This window comes from Mastomys coucha, unplaced genomic scaffold (genome assembly GCF_008632895.1).
Source record: "Mastomys coucha isolate ucsf_1 unplaced genomic scaffold, UCSF_Mcou_1 pScaffold9, whole genome shotgun sequence".
In the NCBI taxonomy this organism is placed as follows: domain Eukaryota; kingdom Metazoa; phylum Chordata; class Mammalia; order Rodentia; family Muridae; genus Mastomys; species Mastomys coucha.
The window spans coordinates 45,534,769-45,543,410 of record NW_022196915.1 but is presented as its reverse complement, the minus strand read 5'-3'; the positions used below and the strand labels follow the sequence as shown (position 1 = coordinate 45,543,410).

Below are 8,642 nucleotides of genomic sequence, written 5' to 3'. Positions count from 1 at the left end.
AAATCCTAGTCAAACCCTGGCTTGGAATGTTAAGCCATCCAAACTAATTGCCTCCAGCATTGTGGGTAGGGCACTGAAGCTCACAGAATGAGAGACTTATCCCAGGACAAGGTCAAGTAAAATCCTCATTCTCAGTCATGTACTACAGCTGAACCACTCCTAGGAGTTAGCAAGAGACTGTCTCTACTTCCCCAAAAGATTAACATAGTGGGCGTTTTACTTAGGATGGGCGGGACCTTAATCTGAGAGTGTGTGTGTGTGAGAGACAGTCCACAGTACTGAGCACTCTAGATTCGGCAGTCTGCATTCTTGCTGTTTTAGACCTAGTGTGTTTTAGGTGGCCTCAGATGTACCTTGACTACTGAGCTGCCAGATTTTTCATTTCTCTTTTACAATGATTGTAAAAGCCTCATGTCATTTTTAAAGAAATACACTCAGACCTTACACCACTCGTGTCGAGTCTGTTTGTCAAAGCCGAATCCCGTGCACACCTGGCCAGAACCCATCGTCCCGAGGAACAAGGGACCACCCCCCCCCCCCCCCCCGTAAGAAATCCCAGTCCGTGACAGGTTGTTCTATGAGACAGCCAGGGTGGGACCCTCACGCTATTGAGGTCTCGAGAATCCAACAACTACTGTTGTTACTATTGTAATGTAGGCAGATTTAACACACAATGGTGAACAAATTATTCTTTGCAACAGGTTGGGAGGCAGATGTGGAGAGAGGTGTTGAGACAGTGTCTCATGTACTCCAGGCTGGCTTCACATTACCTGGATGGCCCAGTCTGGCCTTGAACTACTAATTATCTTACTTTCAAATCCCAAGTGCTGGGGTTAAAGGCAGGTGTTATCACTTGGTTCCTTTCAATAATATGTAGAACTAACCCTTGCAAAACAGTCATGATTTCTTTCAATGCACATATCAAAAGTCAGCTGCTTTTGAAAGGGACTGTGGTCTGTCTGTCTGTCTGTCTCTTCCTGGCTTTGAGGTGAATGTGTTTGCTTTGTCATGTTTTCTCACAATGATTAGTTGCTTGACAATGGTTAACCAATTAGGATTCTTTAGAACCATGCATGCCCTAAAATAATCTTTTTCAGTTGACCCTCTTTGGTAGAGAGCTGACTGCAACATGGTGCTATAGAATCCCTTACTTAGCCTTACTCTAAACTGTGGGTAAGGAGCGACAGCTTTAAAACATGGGTGGTGATGGTGCTAGCTGAATTGCTACAGGGCAATGACACAGATATGGAAACAACAGAAGTTAATCAAAAGCATTAGCAGGATGACTCCAGTAACCATGAATTTGACATCAGTGACATTGTGACAGATGTACCCAGTCCTGACAGTTAAAAGACACTATTCCTTAGCTTGCTCTGCCTCAAACTCTTGCCGTATATTTATTTCCCTCATGCTCATGTCAGTCATTAGAATATGTTCAATATGTTTCACAAACCAACACAAGTGCAGAGACGGACAATCACTTCACAGTAGAAGCACCAAGAAATGTAACCATGGAGCAAGGCCGACCGACTTCAGGGTCATGTTCTGGAATCCCACTCTCTCTCAAGGGCAAATCAGCTCATTTAAGAGAAGTACATCAGAAATCCTGAGCTACATAATACTGACTAGATGCAGGCTGGGAGTGTGTTGTATAGCTGAACTCCCAGCATTCAGGAAGCAGGAACAAGATTAGGAATCATACCCAGCTACATAGCAAGTTTGCAGCCAGCCTGAGCTACATGAGACCCTGTCTTGTGCTGTCTGTCTATCAACTTAATACAAGCTAGAGTCACCTAGGAAGAACCTCAGTTGAGAAAATGCCTCCATCTAATTACCTGTGATGGGCAAACATGTAGGGAATTTTCTTGACTGATAATTGATATGGGAGGGCCAGCTGAATGAGGGCAGTGACACCCCTGAGCAAGTGATCCTGGGGTGTGTCTGAGGGAGCTGTGGGGAGGAAGCCAATGAGCAGTGTTTCACAGCCTTTTCTTCAGCTCCTGCCATGAGTCCTTGCCTTGGTTTCTTACAGGTTTATGAACTTGTAAGTCAAACAAACCCTCTTCTCCGAGTTGCTTTTGCTCAGTGCCTTATAACAGCAATAAAAAGCAGACTAGGACGGACCCCATGTCAGACTCTCCTCATCAAAAATATAGTAAATAAATCCGATGTCCTGTTAAAGAATTATTAAAGTTGACTCAGAGTCAAAGAGGTCCATATGGGTCTGTAATGATGGCTGTGTGTACCAGAGGATCATTGAAACTGTTGAACATGAGAAATGCTAAGGCAGCCCTTTGATTATGTAAGCGTAACAACACATCTGCACGTGTGCATATGTATACATACATATGCACATGTCATGTATTTATGTATGTAAATAGTTGTGTATTTATGCACTTATATAAATAACACATAAATCTGTAAACATAAGCATGTGTCTCTGTCACCTTCCCTTCCCAGGCTGGATGGAGATTGCTTTCTTCACTAGTGAGCTGGGATATTTCTAGAGATAATCTGGGATTTCATCCAGGCACGCGTCCGCCCTACTGCTGTTGGTTTTCTCGGCTGAGTGGCTGCTCTGTTTGTGGCCACACCCCCTGCCCTGAATGCATCAGATCTGGTCTGTACCCCTGGCTGCTCCAGCAGTGGCTGTTTGTTAATATTCCAACATTCAAAGAAGTAAATGTCCAGGAAGGAAGTAGCTTTACAGAAGCCAGCTGAGCAGTGCTCACATTCTCCTGGTCTGAAATTAACTGTACTACCTCTTATCAACAAAGAGCTGCGCAGGGGCCAGCCTTACTGTGCACTATGGGGCATGAATAGGCAAGGTGTAGCTAAGACATTCTGAGCACTAGAATGTTAGAGTGTGTCCCCCTCCTCCCCTGTTCTCTCTCTCTCTCTTTCTCTCTCTCTCTTTCTTTCTCTCTTTCTCTCTCTCTCTCTCTCTCTCTGTCACTGTCTCTCTCCTACTTCCTTCCTTTCCTTCTTTTTTTCATTCCTTGTTTTTTTTTTTTCAGTGTCCTGGATCAAACCCAGAGCCTTGCCTATACTAGGCAAGTGTTCTATCACTGAGCTATATCCCCTACCCTTATTATTCTTGTCTAGGAACTTTTTCAACCTTAGCCTTAAATATATAATTATGCCACTAGTAACTTGCTACACATTAGTAGATGTAATAATCTATTTATTAATGAGTCAGAGGTCACTGTTAGATATTTATATAGTTAGCTTCTTTAGTGACTGTGACAGACATCTGACAGAACCATAATAAAGAAAGAGAGATTTCTCTGGTCTTACCTTTTCAGAGGTCTTCATTTCTGTCAGCAGCTCTGTGGTCTCTGGTGTAAGTCAGGAAGGGGCAGAAGGGCAGAGCTGCTCACCTTAAGGCCGTCAGGAAGCAGAGGGGAACAGAGAGGTGTCCAGACAAAGTGCTGACTCAGGAGATGCTCTCAGAGACCACATTCCTCTTGACAGCCTCCAGGTCCGTGAACAATAGCAACACACCAGAGGACCATGTCTTCAAAAACCAAGCATTTGGGGTGGAACTCTGTATTCAGACCACAAAAATATTTTAAAAATTTAATCTTGACATGTGTATAAACTGACAAATTTGGTAAACTATTAGAATCATGAATAAGAGACACAACAAAAGATGTTCTGTTTTTAGATTAAATGTATTCTCAGGATATAAATAATATATATCTATGATAATTTATCAATTCTCTTTGTAACATTTTCTTTTTAGAGCCTGGAGAGTTTGGTTCTAGGTCCTACCCACATCACAGGCAGCTCACAATTGCTTCTAATTCTAGCCCCAGGGCATCTGACGCCCTAAACACCTGCATGTTCATAGCACACCCACATACACACACACAAATAAAAAATAACTTCAAAACTTACTTTTTCTACAGCAAAGTGTTTAGTTTGTTTTAAAATGTGGAGAACAATGTTTTTAAAATGTTGTATAAAAGAAAAAACAAAATAATTGATACTGTGTGTATCTTGCAGAAGGGAAAACACCCTTGAAGCCTACTTAATGCAATAACTGGTATGGTCATGGCTTTCCCATGAAACTGGTTGAAAATAGCTGAAGAGAATCCATCCATACATATATAATCTATGTTGTGTCTGGTAGACTACAGCTCCCCATATTCTAGAGTGCCTGACTTGCTCTTTCCACAGAAGCTCAAATGGAAGCCAGTTCTGCCTAGACACTACCTAAAGGCCGCTGTTCTGCACATGCCTGGCTGCTGAGTGCATACGTTCCTACGGAGTGATCACTCCAGATCCCTCATTCCAGCCTCACGGCCTGGCCTGTCCTTCAGCAGCTAAGACACTGACATCACTGGAATGGAAGCGCTTATAATCAAACTGCATATTTGGCACCTCATTAAAATCAGAGAAAGAAAAGCAGGGAGGCCCTGGGTCCTTTGCTTCCATCCTGAATGGACCAGGCTCCATCCAAGGGCAGGTTTATCAGCATGGCCAGAAGGAGCTGCAACCTCACTGTGTTAATGGAAGTGTAAATTTGATTCCCCAGGGCTCTTTTGTGAGATGATAAGCCCCAGGAATCTGTCTGGTGTGCCCTGCTGGCGGTGTGTGCAGCCACTGGGCTCCAGAGACACCACCAGAGTGAAGGCTTTCCTAGATGTTTAGATGTCTGGAAGCCCAAGACTGTGAAGAACCATCATGGGCTTCTTTTTCTTTTTCTTTTTATGTCTCTGTCCTTGAACAATAGCAACATACCAGAGGACCATACCTTAAAAAAACCTAGCATTTGGGGTGTACCCAGACCACAAAAATATTTTAAAAATCTAATCTTGAAATGTTTATGTCCTTGTCTCCCCAGATTCTTTCTTCTTAGCCATCTTCTTTTCTTTCAAGAATAAGCTGGCAAATTCACCCTCAAATGGGATATCATAGATTAACTGTGATCTCATTTCTAGGCTACCGGACACTCATGCAGGATACTGTAAGAACAGTTCAATGTTTAGTTTTAAGGAATAGGTGCTAATATTAGAATTTCTGGCACCAGTGGATTTGTATTTAAAACAAATGTGGGTGTCAGTTTACGGAGCACAGATAGTCTTCTACATATAAAAATAGGAGCCCAAGACTATAACCGGATGATTTCCAATTTTATGCATTCTTTGTTGTTATGTGGTCTTCTGCAAGATGGGTAAGAATGTTTAGTCTAGAAGCATTGTAGTACACTGTAGGACACCGGTAAAGGGCTAGTCTCTTGTGTGGTGCCTCTGTTGGTTTCAACTTCCTCAGATCTGAATACTGTTATTATTTTACTAGGCTTAAGTGGAAATGAAGTCAAACTGAGTGTTCAAAAACCATCTAGATAGGTTTAAAGACTGTAATGAAACAGAAAAGTACGCCCCATTGTCCACTTGCAGCCAGATAAGGTAAGCAGAGCTACGTTCCTGTTTTACAGATGGGGAAACAAAGGCAAAGAGCGCTGGGCACATAGTTCAGCAGGAGAGCATGCGCTCAGCACACTCATAGCTCTGGGTTTTACTGGCAGAATAAAGGCACATGGACGCTAAGTGAATGGCTTGATGTCTTCTCATTTAAGGTAAGACCAAGGCTTAGATAAGGCTTCATGTTTTCTGCAACATTCAAAATAGACAGTTATGAAGACTGATTTAAATGTTTTTGATTTCACAATTAGTCAAAAACATAAGAAACACACTTGCAATTTTGAATTGGGATCTTCTCCACCCCCACATTGGTAATAACAGATTCCATTGCTCATGGTTGGGCTGCTGGCCATGACCAGAGCCTCCAGTCAGTGCCTGCCACAAAGAGAAAGGCTTCACTGTAGAGCTGACTTGTCAGGAAGGGCAGGTCGAGCTGGTATAGTTTTGATTTTTGGTTTACACTTACAAGTGGAAAAGTTGGTAGGACCGACAGCCCCTTTACCAGAGGGATCCTTGTTCAAAGGTGAGGTCAGATCCAAAGCTCGGTGAATAGGTCATGGTTGGATGAATCAAGGAGCACTAGACAGGAGCACCCTAAGATTTTCACTCCTAGTGCAGTCACCCTCCATTATCACTACTTCAAAAGGTTCTCAGAGCAAGGGGGCTCTAAGCAGCTGCTGTAGAACTGAGAAGATTGGGTGGGGCATCCCATTTTGTTCAGCAGAGGCAATCAGAGTAGTTCTTCATTGTTGTCTGATTTACAACAGTCTTCCTGACTGCTGGGTGACATGCATGTCTTGTTAGCAGTTGTGACCAGAAGTGAGAACCTTACTTTCCCACTGAATAGAGGAGAACCTAATACACACATACATTTATGCAACAATATCATTTAAAAATACTTACAAACATCTAAAGGGGGATACTCTTTAAGACCCTGAACTAATTAAAATACCTCTGGCGCATTTCTCCTTCAGCATAAAAGAAAAAAAAAAACAACTATGTAGCATTTCACAAGACCAGTTAATGACAGATATTTTAGTCCTTGACAGTTGGAGTTATAAGTACTGATGCTAGTGAGTTTGTCTCACATACATTTGTAAGTATTCATTGCAAAAAAGTAACTTGTCTCTAGGAAATGTCATTAGACACACAGTCTCATTTGAACCCTTTCAAGAAAGGCTCTGCACAAAGCACACATGCTATCCTGGGGGACAGCCTGAGTCTCCTGCATCTTTACTCAGTGTGCCTGGGAAAGTGAGACACGGTAATAAAAGTAAGTGCCTGGCCTGTCAGCTAAAATTTATTGTATGCAAGTATCTAACTCGAAACTTTCCTACCCTAGATTCCTGGTGGAGCGCCAAACGTGGGCTTGAAGTATTAGGAAATCAAAAATATGCAGGTCGGTGGGAGCCAATGGGCCCTTATGGGCGTCTTTTCTTCAAAGAAGGTATTTTTCTACAATGTAAAGGATTGTTTCAACAGGATCATGTCGCTATCTGCCATAATTCCTTTCCATGGTCTCATTATTAAGTTTCTTGAATTCCAGAGCAGATTCAGGGTGACTGAAAATTTGATTAAAAATTCCAAGGACTGAAGTAGAATATCCAGGCCAAATGCCTTACTTCCTCAGTCCCTCACGACAAGGGTTGGGTCTCCTGTAGCCACTCATGTCCTCTCTGCAGAGACATGGGGGAAAACAGAGCTCCGGAACTAGACGAGAGGAGGGGTGAGTCGTTATTTATGGTGGAGGGCCACCTCCGGTGACATCCACTGTTATACCACCTCCCATTTAATCAAGGAGGACTCAGAAAGAATTAAGTCAACCACTCTCACTGCAGCAGATGACCTGCTGTGGTCTCCTCAAGTCGGAGTGACGTGAAGATTAATGGATCCATTATCAGGAGCCCACACCACACCACTAGAACATCTGATCAGCTATGTTTATAGCCACAAGTTGCTGTTTTTGAAATGGAAACAAATGTGTCACTGTAGGAAGATGGATTTCTCTATGTAAATAGCACTGTGCTATGTGCTAATCTGTATGTGTGATCACTATCAGGAGGTACTGTGAAAAAGCACTGGCTTGGCCTGGGCGACAAGAAGAATCAGGAAACGCGCCTGCATTCCTTCTGTTGGGTGGAACTGAGTGCAAAGAAGAGATGAAATGGAGAGCTAGTCTACGAAATCTGGAAGAACAGCCTGGGGAAGGAATGAAAGAGTACTTCTTGATAATATTGAAATGGTTGTTATTGATACAATGAAAACAGCTAAAGGTCAAGGCTTCGTATGTGTGCATGTGTGTGTACATGTATGTGACATGGATGTACATATGTATATATGGTATATATGGCTAGGTGCTGAGAAAGGATTTGGGATTTGAGAGAGACTGAAAGAAGACAGAACAAGCCCAACTACAACTTCTGCTTGTTCCACCCTAGCAATCCTGTGCTTATCAGTCCTAGGGAAGTAGCCTTGGAGCTGAAACAGTGCCCCCAGGCAGGAGGGACTCAGAGACTCAGGAGGCTCAGGAGTAAATAAACTTCACAGATTTGGGAAAATAGAAATTGCAAGAGTCATGAGGACCCCTTTCCAATACTTGCTATGTATGTATGTATGTATGTATGTATGTGTGTGTGTATGTATGTCTAATCTTGGGTTCCATTTCTGGGTTAAGTAGTGTGTGTGTGTGTGTATCTCTATGTGTGTCTGTGTGTGTTTTACCACCCAGGACAAGTCTCTGGTTTCTAAGGCAGTGGTTGAAAGGTATTAGAAGGATTAGAACATAGGCAGAGCTTTTAGAGATTTTTAATGTGTAAAGTTAGACCATGAAGAGAAAACCAAAGCAGCAGCTCTGGTTTTGGGCTGGGAAGCAAATTTCCTACCCTGCCTTCTGTGTTCCTTGTGTGATGAAGTGCCACACAGCTCAGAGGCCAGCCAGGTAGAGGCCCAGGGCCCGGGAGTCCAGGCATCCACTAAGCCAGAGCCACCAGGGCACACAGCATCTAGCCAGAAGGTGGCATCTGTCAAGTAAACACCATCTTGAATTGGACAAAGCTATGATAATGCATGGGGTGTTTGAACAATTTCTTTTTCAGAATCTGTTTATTCTGGGCAGTGCCCTGTGACCATTACCAGATTTGGATTGTCTGTGGTTGTGAAGCACAGGCCATGTGTCACTTTGGACAAGATGTGTTGGCAATCACTCTTCCTTTC

The 8,642-nt window shown here is 43.0% G+C and overlaps 1 long non-coding RNA gene across 1 annotated transcript; it reads left to right on the top strand.

Annotated features, from left to right (window-relative positions):
• Window positions 1-2,399: 2,399 nt before the first annotated feature.
• LOC116084639 lies at window positions 2,400-6,896 on the top strand. Its single transcript, XR_004116196.1, has 3 exons — window positions 2,400-2,620; window positions 5,444-5,584; window positions 6,772-6,896. It is a non-coding gene; the product is annotated as an uncharacterized LOC116084639 (long non-coding RNA).
• Window positions 6,897-8,642: the final 1,746 nt, after the last annotated feature.